Below are 14,876 nucleotides of genomic sequence, written 5' to 3'. Positions count from 1 at the left end.
AATGACCCCTTGCGCGTGGGCGCACCTGGCGCGTACGCGCCGATCTTCCAGAAAGCGCCATCCACGCATGTGCGTGATGTGCGCGGGCGCGCCGATTGTGCTGCACCCAATGCCCAGCCATTTTCCAGAGAGTTATGCTAGGATTGTGCCAGTGTTGTGCCTGGGGCATGAGAACACCCACGCGTACGCGTGGTTGACGCGTGCGCGTCGATTGGCAAATTTTTAATCCACGCGTTAGCGTGCATGACGCTTGCGTGTCGATGAGTTTTTGAGGCCATCCACGCGTGCGCGTGGAGTGCGCGTACGCGTGGCCCTGTTTTCATCCCAACGTTGATTTTTGAGTTTTAAAAGCCAAATCTCATACTTCTAAGCCTCCGATCTCACCATTTATGTCTTAAATCATTATAACATGCCTAGCTATTAAAAAGGGGCTAGTGAATGAGGTAACTTGCGAGTGAAGCAAGGGAAAAATGAATGATCAATGAGGATCAAAGATGATTATGTGAGATGCGGAGGATGGTGGTGGAAGTGCTTGTTATGCCATGGGCCGAAAGGCTGTAATTGTTAATGAAACGGCTGGTTATGGATTTAACCGTGAGCCGGGTGGCTGGTTATGGATTTAACCGTGAGCCGGAATGGCTGTGTATGATATGGATATTGGCTGGTTTTGGACTGAACCGTGAGCCGGATGGCTGATATGGATGTTGATCCATGGATGAGAATTCATGCATGTTTATGCTGAATTATTGATAATTGTGATTTGCACTTCCACTATCTGAGATACGAGTTTCCCTGGGTAGTAGCAGTGGCTAGCCACCACGTGCTCCAGGTTGAGACTTGATACTCTGTTGACCCTATGTCGTAAGTGTGGCCGGGCACTGTGAAAGACCCGGATGAGCTCGCCCCCGTAAATATTCACCAGTGAGGTTGATGGATATAGATCATGATTATGATCAAGTTTATAACGAGTATAACTCCAGTTGGGGATGCGTGACAGAGGGACAGTCCAATGGTTAGCGACCAGGACTTGTCGGGTTGGCTCTATAACCGACAAGATGATATCATCAGCCACTAGGGACAAGCATTCATCATATGCATACTATGTGAATTGTTTGAGATTGCCTACTTGACTGCATACTATTTGCTAATTGTCTAACTGCCTTAATTGTTCCTATTTGTATATTTATTGTTTGATATAACTGTGTTTGCTACATTATATCCTGCTGGTGGTTGGGAGGTTTGAAGGAATTAGAAAGGAAAGTATTAGTTAGACTGAAGAATCTTTAGTCAGATGCCCTTATATGGTTTAGCTGGTTTATAAGCTTTGATATTATCTGGAGGAAGTACTAGGATTGCCTTTGGCTTTCCTCTATTATTATGTATTATATATGTGGAAGCTGTTACCATGCTAGGGACCTCTGGTTCTCACCCATGCGGATTTTGTGGTTTTCAGATGCAGGACGTGAGGTTTCCCGCTGAGGCATGCTGGAGACTTCTAGATTTGCGAAGATCCTTTGTTCTCGGGACTATGTTTTGGTTTATATGTTTTGCTTAGATACTTTTATCTCCATTAAATAATACAAACTGTGATGACTCCTCTTATGGGAGATTTTGGAGAATAGGTTTTATGTATTGGTGTCCCTTTGGGTTTTCTTTGGGGTTTTCCTTATTTTTATCATATGTATATATTGCTATGCTCGGACCGGTTATCTTCGCAGCCGGATCTTGAGTCTTGATATTCCTGTTTTTGACACTCCTTTGTATATATATAATCTCGCGTTGGTTTATCCTTGTTCGTTACGTTATCAATCGGAGTGTTGCGCTTTTGAGTTGCGATTTTTTTTGTTTACCCCTTTTTCTACAAAGGCTCCTAGTTATAATCAAGCATTCATACTACTATACGTACTAAATTTTTATTTTAGAGGTCGTAATACCTTGCCATCTCTGAATTATGACTTAAGCATAAGACTCTGTATGGTAGGGTGTTACATTATGGTATCAGAGCAGTTCATTCCTGTGCATTCTCTGTATGTGTGTTATGTGCTATTAGTATATCTGCTTGATATAATTGGCATAAACGTTCATGAGCATGCATTTGGGACTTTGAAGCACTAGACTTCCGATATTGAGACTGATCAACTTAATATCGATTGTTTGGTGTGTATAGGAACCAGATGGCGCCTCGTGGACGCGGTAGAGGTAGTGTGAGAGGTCGTTCGAATGCTCGTGCGCCGGAGAATAACCCTAACGACCCGGTGAACTTTATGACTGCGTTGGAGAACATGGCTGCTGCTATGCAAGCCACTGCTGAGGCTATTGGTCAACAGATGAACAACCATGGTAATGATGGAGGTGGAGTTCAGGGCCCAATGACACTAGCAAACTTTCTGAAGGTTAATCCGCCTAAGTTCAAGGGAACTACTAGCCCGACTGAGGCTGATACATGGTTTCAGGCTATAGAGCGAGCACTGCAAGCACAAGTGGTACCAAAAGGACAGCGTGTCGAGTTTGCTACCTATATGCTCACAGGTGAAGCGTCGCATTGGTGGCAAGGCATCCGACGTCTTCTGCAGTAGGGTGATGACTATATCACCTGGAATGTCTTCCAAGAAGAGTTCTATAAGAAATACTTTCCGACTTCTGCTAGGACGGCTAAGGAACTTGAATTGTTACAGCTGAAGCAGGGTACTATGTCCATATCAGAGTATAGTGACAAGTTTGAAGAGCTGTTCAGGTTCTCCCGTATGTGCCAAGGAACTCCGGTAGAATATGAGGAATGGAAGTGTGTTAAGTATGAAGGAGGACTCTGGAGTGATATCTTCAGTTCAGTAGGGCCAATGGAGATTAGAACTTTCTCCGAATTGGTGAACAAGTGTAGGGTTGCTGAAGAGTGTGTGAAAAGGGCAACCGCTGAGAAAGGGAGTCACAAAGGATCATTCCCACAGAACCGAGGGAAGAGCTTTGCACCTAGAGGTTCGTCTTTCAAGAGGGGAAGCTCTTTCAGGAGGCCCAACAACAACAACAATTTCCAAGGTAAGAAGTTTGGGAAGCAACCTCAGAATGATCAAGCTTGTACTAGGTGTGGAAATCACCATCCGGGAGCACCATGCAAGGCCGGATGGGGTTTGTGCTACAATTGTGGAAAAGCGGGGCATAAAGTCGCAAGCTGCCCGGAGAAGCAGAAACAAGGTGCTGGGAAGGCACAACAGACTGGTCGGGTGTTCACCACTTCAGCTATAGGTGCCGAGGGATCCGAGACACTTATTAGAGGTAACTGTGAAATGGCTGGTCAAACTTTAAATGCTTTATTTGATTCGGGAGCATCGCATTCATTCATTGCATTTGAGAAAGCCCATGAGTTAGGATTGAAGATTGTAACCTTAGGTTATGATCTAAGAGTGTACAATGCTACCCATGAAGCCACGGTAACTAGGCTAAGATGCCCGGAAGTTTCCTTTAGGTTCAAGCAGCGTGATTTTATTCATAATTTAATCTGCTTACCGATGATCGGTCTTGATCTTATCTTGGGATTGGACTGGTTATCTAAGAATCATGTTCTGCTAGATTGTTCTACAAAGTCGGTGTACTTTATGCCGGAAGATACAGAGGGGCCGGTCGTGGTGAATAATTATTACTTGAATTCAATGATGGTGAACTATTCTGGAATCGAATGTCAGGGTATCTTGTTGTTAACTGCGGGCGTTTCAGGAGATGATCAAAGGTTGGAACAGATTCCGGTTGTGTGTGAGTTTCCGGAAGTGTTTCCCGATGATATTGATGAGTTTCCACCTAACCGAGAGGTTGAGTTTGCTATTGAATTGGTGCCCGGGGCGGGACCAATCTCAAGTGCTCCTTATAGGATGTCACCGTTAGAGATGAACGAGCTAAAGTCTCAGTTAGAGGACTTGTTGGGAAAGAATTTTATACGACCAAGTGTCTCTCCGTGGGGTGCTCCAGTGTTACTGGTAAAGAAGAAGGATGGGAGTATGCGGCTCTGTGTGGATTACAGGCAGCTAAACAAGGTTACAATAAAGAATAAGTACCCATTGCCGAGAATTGATGATCTCATGGATCAGTTACAAGGAGCTGGAGTTTTCTCCAAGATTGATTTGCGATCCGGTTATCACCAGATAAGGGTGAGGGGTGATGATATCCCTAAGACCGCTTTCAGGACTCGTTATGGTCATTACGATTAAACTGTAATGTCCTTTGGGTTGACGAACGCTCCTGCGGTATTCATGGATTACATGAATAGAGTTTTCCGTCCGTTTCTGGATAAATTTGTTGTTGTCTTCATTGATGACATACTAATTTATTCCAAGACTGAAGAAGAGCATGCGGAACACTTGAGGACCGTGTTGCAGATTCTAAAGGAGAATAAACTTTATGCAAAACTGTCTAAGTGTGAGTTTTGGAAGAGTGAGGTGAAGTTTTTGGGTCACGTGGTGAGTAAGAAGGGAATAGTCGTAGATCCAACTAAGGTGGAGGCTGTGATGGATTGGAAGCAACCAACCACCGTAACAGAGATAAGGAGTTTTCTGGGTTTAGCTGGCTATTACCGAAGGTTTATCAAGGGCTTTTCACAGATAGCCTTGCCAATGACAAAGTTAACCCGCAAAGACACTCCGTTTGTTTGGACTCCTGAGTGCGAGGAGAGCTTTCAGACATTGAAGAAAAAGTTGACCACTGCACCTGTGTTAGTGTTACCTGAGCCGAATGAGCCATTTGAGGTGTATTGTGATGCTTCATTAAAGGGTTTAGGGTGCGTGCTGATGCAGCATCGTAATGTAATGGCGTATGCCTCATGACAGTTGAGACCCCATGAAGTTAGTTACCCTACGCACGATTTGGAACTCGCTGCGGTTGTGTTTGCCTTGAAGGTGTGGAGGCATTATCTCTATGGGGTTAAGTTCCAAGTTTTCTCCGATCATAAGAGCTTGAAGTACCTCTTTGATCAGAAAGAGCTTAATATGAGGCAGAGAAGGTGGATGGAATTGCTGAAGGACTACGACTTTGAGTTGCATTACCATCCGGGAAAGGCAAACGTAGTGGCGGATGCGTTAAGTCGGAAGTCATTATATGCGGCTTGGATGATGCTTCAAGAGGAGAAGTTGCTCAAGGGATTCGAGAGTCTGAAAATTGGTGCTCGAGAAGTATCCGGAACTTTGTGTTTGAGCAGATTAGAGATCTCAAGTGACTTTAAGTCTGAACTCCTAAAGGCTCATCAAAATGATGAAGCATTATGGAAGGTGTTACCGGCTATTGAGCAAGGAAAATAGTGGAGAGTGTCGGAAGAAAAAGATGGGTTATGGAGATTCAAGGGTAGGATTATTTTGCCGGATGTTGGCACCTTGAGGCATGATATCTTAAAGGAGGCACACAAAAGCGGATTCTCCATTCACCCGGGAAGTACTAAGATGTACCATGATTTAAAGGCGATGTTTTGGTGGCCGGGTATGAAGAATGATGTGGCGGAATATGTTTCAAAGTGCTTAACTTGTCAAAAGGTAAAGATTGAACATCAAAGACCTTCCGGGATGTTGCAACCTTTAGAGATTCCACAATGGAAGTGGGAAAGTATTGCAATGGACTTTGTGTCAGGATTGCCAAGGACTAGGGCTGGTTTTGATGCTATTTGGGTGATTGTGGACCGACTGACGAAGTCAGCTCACTTTTTGCCCATTCGTATGACTTACACCCTTGAGGAGCTAGCGCGATTATACATAAAGGAGATTGTGAGACTTCACGGTGTACCTGCTACTATAATCTCTGATAGAGATCCTCGTTTCACTTCAAGGTTTTGGGGTTCATTTCAGAAAGCTTTTGGAACCCGATTAAGCTTGAGCACGGTTTACCATCCTCAAACCGATGGTTGATGAGTGGATATTTTATACGCTTTTTGGGGGTAATTTCATGTAGATTTTAGCATGTTTTAATTAGTTTTTAGTTAAATATTATTAGTTTTTAGGCAAAAATCATATTTCTGGACTTTACTATGAGTGTGTGTATTTTTCTGTGATTTCAGGTATTTTCTGGCTGAAATTGAGGAAGCTGAGCAAAAATCTGACTTAGGCTGAAAAAGGACTGCTGATGCTGTTGGATCCTGACCTCCCTGCACTCGAAATGGATTTTCTGGAGCTACAAGAGTCCAATTGGCGCGCTCTCAACGGCGTTGGAAAGTAGACATCCAGAGCTTTCCAGTAATATATAATAGTCCATACTTTGCGCGAAGATAGATGACGTAACTTGGCGTTGAACGCCAAGTACACGCTGCTGTTTGGAGTTAAACGCCAGAAACACGTCATGATCCGGAGTTAAACGCCCAAAACACGTCATAACTTGGAGTTCAACTCCAAGAAAAGCCTCTACTCGTGGATAGCTTTAGTCTCAGCCCCAGCACATACCAAGTGGGCCCCAGAAGTGGATTTCTGCACCAATTATCTTAGTTTACTCATATTCTGTAAACCTAGGTTACTAGTTTACTATTTAAACAACTTTTAGAGAATTATTTGGTACCTCATGACATTTTCAGATCTGAATTACATACTTTTTGACGGCATGAGTCTCTAAACTCCATTGTTGGGGGTGAGGAGCTCTGCAGCGTCTCGATGAATTAATACAATTCCTTTATTTTCCATTCAAACACGCTTGTTCTTATCTAAGATGTTCATTCGCGCTTAATTATGGAGAAAGTGATGATCCGTGACACTCATCACCTTCCTCAATCCATGAACGTGTGCCTGACAACCACCTCCGTTCTACATCAGATTGAATGAGTATCTCTTAGATTCCTTAATTAGAATCTTCGTGGTATAAGCCGGATTGATGGCGGCATTCATGAGAATCCGGAAAGTCTAAATCTTGTCTGTGGTATTCTGAGTAGGATTCTGGGATTGAATGACTGTGACGAGCTTCAAACTCCTGAAGGCTGGGCGTTAGTGACAGACGCAAAAGAATCAATGGATTCTACTCCAACCTGATTGAGAACCGACAGATGATTAGCCGTGCTGTGACAGAGCATAGGAACGTTTTCACTGAGAGGATGGGAAGTAGCCATTGACAACGGTGACACCCTACATAGAGCTTGCCATGGAAGGAGCCTTGCGTGTGTTGAAGGATTTCAAGGAAGAGTTGAAGTTCAAAGGACAAAGCATCTCCAAAACTCCAACATATTCCCCATTACTGCACAACAAGTAACGCTATTATTCTCTTTTATTTCTCCAATCTAATAATTCCAACTGATAATTTTAATTAGTATCCTGACTAAGAATAATAAGACAAACATAGTTCGTTTCAACAAAAATAATCTCCGTGGGATCGACCCTTACTCACGTAAGGTATTACTTGGACGACCCAGTGCACTTGCTGGTTAGTTGTGCGGATCACAAATTCGTGCACCAAGTTTTTGGCGCCGTTGCCGGGGATTATTTGAGTTTGAACAACTAAAGGTTTATTTTATTTCTTAGATTAGGAATAATTTATTTTTATTATTTTTATTGTTATAGAGTCATCAAATTCTGATAGGATAGTTTCTTTTCAAAAATTTCTTTTCAAAAATATTATTCTTCTTTATTAATTGTTAATTTTTGTGAGTTTGGTGTCTTGTTCTAAGTTTGGTGTCAATTGCATATTTTATATTTTTCTTTACAATTTTCGAACTTGTGTTCTTTGTTCTTCATTGATCTTCAAGTTGTTCTTGTTTATTTTTCTTGTTTGATCTTGAATTTTTCTTGTTTTGTGTCTTTTCTTGTTTTTCTTGTGCTTTTTCAAAACATTAACTTTCAAAAATTGTACTTTTATCCATAAAAATAATACATCTTTAAAATACGTTACATTTTTAGCTCAGTTGATTATAGCGTGGGTTTATGTTCTTAGCAATTAGGCACCTTCTTTTTAAAATCCTTTTTCAAAAATAATTTTTCTTGATTTAATTTTGTGCCAAACTTTAAGTTTGGTGTTTTCTTGTTAATCTTTTCATAATTTTCGAAAATTTTATTAAAGTTTTCTAAAAATTTTAAGTTTGGTGTTCTTCCTTTTATTCTTGGTGTTCTTGTGAATCTTCAAAGTGTTCTTGAGTTTTTCTTATGTCTTGATCTTAAAATTTTTAAGTTTGGTGTTCCTTGGTGTTTTCCCTCAAAAAATTTTCGAAAATAAGGAGCATTAAATCTAAAAATTTTAAGTCTTGTGTCTTTTGTGTGTTTTTCTCTTTCATCATAAAATTCAAAATTCAAAAAAATTTTATATTTTCTAACTAACTCTGATCTACATTTTTCGAAAATTTTATATAAAAATTCAAATTTCAATTTCAAAATATTTCCAATTTCTTTTATTTATTTCGTTTTTTTTTTATTTTACTTTATAAAAATTAATTCAAAAAAAATAAAATCAACATATAAATTATCCCTTGTATTCCATCATGGAAGCAAGTAGGAATGAACAGTCCAAGAGGACTCTGGGGTCATATGCTAGCCCCACTACTGCTTCATATGGGAGTAGTATCTGTATACCCTTCATTGGAGTTAGTAGCTTTGAGTTGAATCCTCAGCTCATTATCATGGTGCAGCAAAACTGCCAGTATTCTGGTCTTCCACATGAAGAACCTACAGAGTTTCTGGCACAATTTTTGCAAATTGCTGACACAGTACATGATAAGGAAGTGGATCAGGATGTCTACAGATTATTACTGTTTCCATTTGCTGTAAAAGATCAAGCTAAGAGGTGGTTAAATAACCAACCTAAGAACAGCATAAAAACATGGAAGCAGCTTGGTGCACGAAATTGTGATCAATACTTTTCAATACACAAAACAATCCCCGGTAATGGCTCCAAAGACTTGGTGCTCAATACCATGGCATAAACACAACTTCGCACAACTAACCAGCAAGTGCACTGGGTCATCCAAGTAATAAACCTTACGCGAGTAAGGGTCGATCCCACGGAGATTGTTGCTATGAAGCAAGCTATGGTCACCTTGTAAATCTTAGTCAGGCAAACTCAAATGGGTATAGATGATGAACGAAATAAACATAAAGGTAAAGATAGAGATACTTATGTATATCATTGGTGAGAGCTTCAGATAAGTGTATGAAGATGCCTTCCCTTCCGTCTCTCTGCTTTCCTACAGTCTTCATCCAATCCTTCTTACTCCTTTCCATGGCAAGCTCATGTAGGGTTTCACCGTTGTCAGTGGCTACCTCCCATCCTCTCAGTGAAAATACGTCCCGATGCTCTGTCACAGCATGGCTAATCATCTGTCGGTTCTCGGTCAGGCCGGAATAAAATCCATTGATAATTTTGCATCTGTCACCAGACGCCCCGCCTGCTAGGAGTTTGAAGCATGTCACAGTCATTCAATCATTGAATCCTACTCAGAATACCACAGACAAGGTTAGACCTTCCGGATTCTCTTGAATGCCGCCATCAGTTCTTGCCTATACCACGAAGACTCTGATCTCACGGAATGGTTGGCTCGTTTGTCAGACGAGCACTCGGTTGTCAGGCGATCAACCATGCATCGTGCAATCAGGAATCCAAGAGATATTCACTAGAGCCTCGGATGCTTGTAGAACAAGAGTGGTTGTCAGTCACTTTGTTCATGGGTGAGAATGATGATGAGTGTCACGGATCATCACATTCATCAAGTTGAAGAACAAGTGATATCTTGGATAAAGAACAAGCGGAATTGAATAGAAGAACAATAGTAATTGCATTAATACTCGAGGTACAGCAGAGCTCCACACCTTAATCTATGGTGTGTAGAAACTCCACCGTTGAAAATACATAAGAACAAGGTCCAGGCATGGCCGAATGGCCAGCCTCCCAATGATCTAAGATAGCATAAAAATCAAAGATGGCTACCCAGATTCGATCTCAAATACAATAGTAAAAGGTCCTACTTATAGAAAACTAGTAGCCTAAGGTGTACAAAGATGAGTAAATGACATAAAAATCCACTTCCGGGCCTACTTGGTGTGTGCTTGGGCTGAGCATTGAAGCATTTTCGTGTAGAGACTCTCCTTGGAGTTAAACGCCAGCTTTTATGCTAGTTTGGGCGTTTAACTCCCATTTAGGTGCCAGTTCCGGCGTTTAACGCTGGGATTTCTATAGGTGACTTTGAACGCCGGTTTGGGCCATCAAATCTTGGGCAAAGTATGGACTATCATATATTGATGGAAAGCCCAGGATGTCTACTTTCCAACGCCGTTGAGAGCGCGCCAATTGGGCTTCTGTAGCTCCAGAAAATCCACTTTGAATGCAGGGAGGTCAGAATCCAACAGCATCTGCAGTCCTTTTCAGTCTCTGAATCAGATTTTTGCTCAGGCCCCTCAATTTCAGCCAGAAAATACCTGAAATCACAGAAAAATACACAAACTCATAGTAAAGTCCAGAAAAGTGAATTTTAACTAAAAACTAATAAAAATATACTAAAAACTAACTAGATCATACTAAAAACATACTAAAAACAATGCCAAAAAGTGTACAAATTATCCGCTCATCACAACACCAAACTTAAATTGTTGCTTGTCCTCAAGCAACTGAAACTCAAATAAGATAAAAAGAAGAGAATATGCAATGAACTCCAAAAACATCCATGAAGATCAGTATTAATTAGATGAGCGGGGCTTTTAGCTTTTTGCCTCTGAATAGTTTTGGCATCTCACTTTATCCTTTGGTATTCAGAATGATTGGCTTCTTTAGGAACTCAGAGTCCAGATAGTGTTATTGATTCTCCTAGTTAAGTATGATGATTCTTGAACACAGCTACTTATTGAGTCTTGGCTGTGGCCCAAAGCATTCTGTCTTCCAGTATTACCACCGGATACATACATGCCACAGACACATAATTGGGTGAACCTTTTCAGATTGTGACTCAGCTTTGCTAAAGTCCCCAATTAGAGGTGTCCAGGGTTCTTAAGCACACTCTTATTGCCTTGGATCACAACTTTATTGCTTTCTTTTTTTCTTTTTCTTTTCTTTTCTTTTTTTTTTCGTTTTCTCTCTTTTTTTTTTCACTGCTTTTTCTTGCTTCAAGAATCATTTTTATGATTTTTCAGATCCTCAGTAACATGTCTCCTTTTTCATCATTCTTTCAAGAGCCAACATTCATGAACCACAAATTCAAAAGACATATGCACTGTTTAGGCATGCATTCAGAGAACAAAAGTGTTGCCACCACATCAAAATAATTAAACTGTTATAAAATTTAAAATTCATGCAATTCTTCTCTTTTTCAATTAAGAACAATGTTTATTTAAGAAAGGTGATGGATTCATAGGACATTCATAACTTTAAGGCATAGACACTAAGACACTAATGATCACAAGACACAAACATGGACAAACATAAAGCATAAATTTCGAAAAACAAGAGAATAAAGAACAAGGAGATTAAAGAACGGGTCCACCTTTAGTGATGGCGGCTCTTTCTTCCTTTTGAAGATCCTATGGAGTGCTTGAGCTCCTCAATATCTCTTCCTTGTCTTTGTTGCTCCTCTCTCATGATTCTTTTATCTTTCTCTTATTTCATGGAGGAGAATGGAGTGTTCTTGGTGCTCCACCCTTAGTTGTCCCATGTTGGAACTCAACTCTCCTAGGGAGGTGTTAATTTGCTCCCAATAGTCTTGTGGAGGAAAGTGCATCCCTTGAGGCATCTCAGGGATCTCATGATGAGATGGGTCTCTTGTATGCTCCATCCTTTTCTTAGTGATGGGCTTATCCTCATCAATGGGGATGTCTCCCTCTATGTCAACTCCCACTGAATAACAGAGGTGACAAATGAGGTGAGGAAAGGCTAACCTTGCTAAGATAGAGGACTTGTCCGCCACCTTATAGAGTTCTTGGGCTATAACCTCATGAACTTCCACTTCTTCTCCAATCATGATGCTATGAATCATGATGGCACGGTCTAGAGTAACTTCGGACCGGTTGCTAGTAGGAATGATTGAGTGTTGGATAAACTCCAACCACCCTCTAGCCACGGGCTTGAGGTCATGCCTTCTCAATTGAACCGGCTTCCCTCTTGAATCTCTCTTCCATTGGGCGCCCTCTTCACATATGACTGTGAGGACTTGGTCCAACCTTTGATCAAAGTTGACCCTTCTTGTGTAAGAATGCTCATCTCCTTGCATCATAGGCAAGTTGAATGCCAACCTTACACTTTCCGGACTAAAATCCAAGTATTTCCCCCGAACCATAGTAAGATAATTCTTTGGATCCGGGTTCACACTTTGATCATGGTTCTTGGTGATCCATGCATTGGCATAGAACTCTTGAACCATCAAGATTCCGACTTGTTGAATGGGGTTGGTAAGCACTTCCCAACCTCTTCTTCGGATCTCATGGCGGATCTCCGGATATTCACCCTTTTTGAGTGAAAAGGAGACCTCGGGGATCACCTTCTTCAAGGCCACAACTTCATAGAAGTGGTCTTGATGCACCCTTGAGATGAATCTATCCATCTCCCATGACTCGGAGGTGGAAGCTTTTGCCTTCCCTTTCCTCTTTCTAGAGGTTTCTCCGGCCTTGGATGCCATAAATGGTTATGGAAAAACGAAAAAGCAACGCTTTTACCACACCAAACTTAAAATGTTTGCTCGTCCTCGAGCAAAAGAAGAAAGAAGAGAGTAGAAGAAGAAGATATGAGGAAGAAGGGAATGGCTTTGTGTTCGGCCAAAGAGGTGGGAAAGTGATGTTTAGGTTGTGTGAAAATGAAGGGGTGAAGAAGGGTATATATAGGAGAGGAGGGCTCATGGTTCGGCCATGTATGGGTGGGTTTGGGAGGAAAAGTGGTTTGAATTTGAATGGTGAGGTAGGTGGGGTTTTATGAAGGATGGATGTGAGTGGTGAAGAGAAAGATGGGATTTGAGAGGTGAGGGGTTTTTGGGGAAGAGGTGTTGAGGTGATTGGTGAATGGGTGAAGAAGAGAGAGTGTGGTGGGGTTGGTGGGGATCCTGTGGGGTCCACAGATCTTGTGGTGTCAAGGAAAAGTCATCCCTGCACCAAATGGCATCAAAAATCACGTTTTGTGCCAAATCTGGCGTTAAACGCCGGGCTGGTGCCCATTTCTGGCGTTTAACGCCAGCTTCTTGCCCTTTTCTGGCGTTTAACGCCAGTCTGGTGCCCCTTTCTGGCGTTAAACGCCCAGAATGGTGCCAGACTGGGCGTTAAACGCCCAACTGCTAGCCTCACTGGCGTTTAAACGCCAGTGGGTTCTTCCTCCAGGGTGTGCTGTTTTTCTTCCTGTTTTTCATTTTGTTTTTGCTTTTTCAATTGATTTTGTGACTTCTCATGATCATCAACCTACAAAATAAAGTAAAATAACAAAAGAAAATAGATAAAATATAACATTGGGTTGCCTCCCAACAAGCGCTTCTTTAATGTCAGTAGCTTGACAGAGGGCTCTCATGGAGCCTCACAGATATTCAGAGCAGTGTTGGAACCTCCCAACACCAAACTTAGAGTTTGAATGTGGGGGTTCAACACCAAACTTAGAGTTTGGTTGTGGCCTCCCAACACCAAACTTAGAGTTTGACTGTGGGGGCTCTACTTGTCTCTGATTTGAGAGAAGCTCTTCATGCTTCCTCTCCAAGGTGACAGAGGGATATCCTTGAGCCTTAAACACAAAGGATTCTTCATTCACTTGAATGATCAGTTCACCTCCATCAACATCAATCACAGCCTTTGCTGTGGCTAGGAAGGGTCTGCCAAGGATGATGGTTTCATCCATGCATTTCCCAGTCTCTAGGACTATGAAATCAGTAGGGATGTAATGGTCTTCAATCTTCATCAAAACATCCTCTACAAGTCCATAAGCTTGTTTTCTTGAATTGTCTGCCATCTCTAGTGAGATTCTTGCAGCTTGTACCTCAAAGATCCCTAGCTTCTCCATTACAGAGAGAGGCATGAGGTTTACACTTGACCCTAAGTCACACAGAGCCTTCTTGAAGGTCATGGTGCCTATGGTACAAGGTATGGAAAACTTCCCAGGATCTTGTCTCTTTTGAGGTAATTTCTGCCTAGACAAGTTATCCAGTTCTTTGGTGAGCAAAGGGGGTTCATCCTCCCAAGTCTCATTTCCAAATAACTTGTCATTTAGCTTCATGATTGCTCCAAGGTATTTAGCAACTTGCTCTTCAGTGACATACTCATCCTCTTCAGAGGAGGAATATTCATCAGAGCTCATGAAAGGCAGAAGTAAGTCCAATGGAATCTCTATGGTCTCATTTTGAGCCTCGGATTCCCATGGTTCCTCATTGGGGAACTCAGTGGAGGTCAGTGCACGCCCATTGAGGTCTTCCTCAGTGGCGTTCACTGCCTGACCTTCCTCTCCAAATTTGGCCATGTTAATGGCCTTGCACTCTCCTTTTGGATTTTCTTCTGTATTACTTGGAAGAGTACTTGGAGGGAGTTCAGTAACTTTCTTGCTCAGCTGTCCCACTTGTGCCTCCAAATTCCTAATGGAAGACCTTGTTTCAGTCATGAAACTTTGAGTGGTTTTGATTAGATCAGAGACCATGGTTGCTAAGTCAGAGGGGTTCTGCTTAGAATTCTCTGTCTGTTGCTGAGAAGATGATGGAAAAGGCTTGCCATTGCTAAACCTGTTTCTTCCACCATTATTGTTGTTGAAACCTTGTTGAGGTCTCTCTTGATTCTTCCATGAGAAATTTGGATGATTTCTCCATGAAGAATTATAGTGTTTCCATAGGGTTCTCCTAGGTAATTCACCTCTTCCATTGAAGGGTTCTCAGGATCATAAGCTTCTTCCTCAGATGAAGCATCCTTAGTACTGCTTGGTACATTTGCATTCCAGACAGACTTGAGAAATCAAATGACTTGTTGAGTAATCTTGTTCTGAGCAATATGGCATTCAGCATCATT

This window comes from Arachis hypogaea, chromosome 4, assembly GCF_003086295.3.
Source record: "Arachis hypogaea cultivar Tifrunner chromosome 4, arahy.Tifrunner.gnm2.J5K5, whole genome shotgun sequence".
NCBI classification, from domain to species: Eukaryota; Viridiplantae; Streptophyta; class Magnoliopsida; order Fabales; family Fabaceae; genus Arachis; species Arachis hypogaea.
This window is presented reverse-complemented; position numbering follows the sequence as displayed.